Below are 2,103 nucleotides of genomic sequence, written 5' to 3' on the forward strand. Positions count from 1 at the left end.
CCACAAGCGCTTTAAGTAATCAACGGCTTCTTGCCGTTTTTGGGTATTTAAGATGTGATGGAACCTTGCATCTAAAAAGAGGCATGCTTTAAAGCTTTCGTTCTCCAGAAGCTTTGCTGTACGCTTCTCCATGCTTTCTAAAAGTTTATTTCCAATTTTCTTGATCAGTTCTTTGTTATGATTATTTTCCACAATTCGTTCTATTAACATTCTGCACTTTAACCACTGCGCATAAAAGTTGCCGCAATGCAATTGCTCCGCCTGAAACATAATTATAGTTTTAGGTAAGGGATCAAAAACAGTGCCATAGCATTCCATGAAGTCCCAAAGAACATCAGAATTTTCAAAGTTTTCTTCGATACTTTTGTTTCTCACAGACTCAACTGCACTGAGAAGTTCTTTTGCAGACAAAAGCGTTTGTATCATGTTAAAGGTAGAACCCCATCTTGTAGAGCAATCAAGTTGGGACATTTTAGATTTCTTAGTTCGAATGCATCTTTAAATCCATTTGATGGTTTTCGAACAAATTTTGTAAAGTTCCTACAAGTTAATAAAAAGTCCTTAATTTGTACATCCTTCGTCACGTCTAGCGCGCACAGCTGAGCTGTATGGGCTGCACACCTACAAACTTGTATATGCTCAACGCGAATATCTGATGCTCCTTCTAAATTATCTATATTGTGTAAGTATGTACCGTTAAGCGCTTCTATTTCGTGGTCTTCGTAGTAATCAGACAAAGTTTTTGTGGTTTTTATCATGTTAGCCCCATTATCGGATGTAATCGAAATTATTTGGTTAAATTTAACATCGTATTTTTTTATCGTTCTTAAGACTTCTGCAGCCAAATTATTCGACGCGCTTGCACCAATGCCCTTTAACTCCACCATTCCCAATATAAAAGATCGAATTTAATCGTCTTTTATAAATTGAGCACTTATGCCGAATATGTTGCGAGACAGCCTTGATGCGCTGTCAATTTTAAGAGACAAAATTCTGGAGTTCATTTCGCTCTTCATTTCTAGTCTTATATTTTCTGCAACCTTATTGAGTGTTTCTTTGCAATTTTTCGCATTTAATGTAAACCGCTTGCCAATTTTTTCTGCCAATCCATCGCAAATCGGATCAACGAGGTTTCTTAGATTGGGAGAGTTCAAAACATTAAATGGAATACTATCCTCTGTAACCAAGCCAATGTACGAGCGGAGAAGTATTTTTTTATTCATTTGAATTTTAATTATTTGTTTTTTTGGGCGAAATTATGTGAGATGCTGAGATAGTCGAGTTCATGGCATTGGAATTGTTTATTCCTATTTTGTGAAGTTTTTACAAATGAGTTTTTAAGTTGTTTGCTCTATTGTTTTTTAAATTTGAATCGCAATATTTGCATATAGCTCTTCCTATATCATTGTTATTTTCAAAATGATCCCAAATACCACTTAAATTATTTTTTCGTGGGGCCATCGTTTTTGTTAATAGCTTTAAATACACTGAACTAAGACTTGGTCAAAAGCAGTTCCAAGCTAAAAAGTAAGTAAGCAAAAGTAAAACAAATTAACAAATGGTTGGCTCTTCAAACCGTTCTACGAACTATTGAAACTTACGATTCGCAGGAAAGCAAAAGCGAAGCGAAAGGAATAAACTTTTGTAACTGAGCTGTGTATAGAAAAAATAAAATCAAATTTCAAAAGCTAAAGAAAATGTAAATCAGTTCGAATCAAAACTTAAAAAATTCAAAGTATGGCAATAGCAAAGTTATTAGTGCTCTTGCTACTTTGCTGATAGCTTTTCAAACCCTGCTTTAGGCTTTGGAAATTTTTTTAACTGGTTTAGGGCACCTCAGAGAACGTACTTTAATGGCATATGTACAAATAAATCCTTTCCTGCTTTCAAGTGCAGCAAATTAATAAGCAGGGCTACTATTTCCGCACGCAGGGTTGCCATATTCACTTTTTTTTTATATGAAACAAATAGTTAAACAAAACCTAGCAATATGGGTATCAACTGCCAGGTCTGTCCGAGTGCGTTGTTTTAAATATTGGTAAGGGTGTGGTTTTCATTTTTTTTTTAAAGATAAAAGCGATTTTTTCTTCCTCTATTTTTCGT

The 2,103-nt window shown here is 34.7% G+C and overlaps 1 protein-coding gene across 2 annotated transcripts in view; it reads left to right on the forward strand.

The window, feature by feature from the left end:
- Positions 1 to 2,103, forward strand: part of LOC118748503 (synaptic vesicle glycoprotein 2B) — a 61,097-nt gene that overhangs the window by 27,926 nt on the left and 31,068 nt on the right. The gene's annotated exons all lie outside the window — the stretch shown is intronic.

The sequence above is a fragment of the Rhagoletis pomonella genome, unplaced genomic scaffold (genome assembly GCF_013731165.1).
Source record: "Rhagoletis pomonella isolate Grant_MI unplaced genomic scaffold, Rhpom_1.0 Rhpom_scaffold_00013, whole genome shotgun sequence".
Lineage (NCBI taxonomy): Eukaryota > Metazoa > Arthropoda > Insecta > Diptera > Tephritidae > Rhagoletis > Rhagoletis pomonella.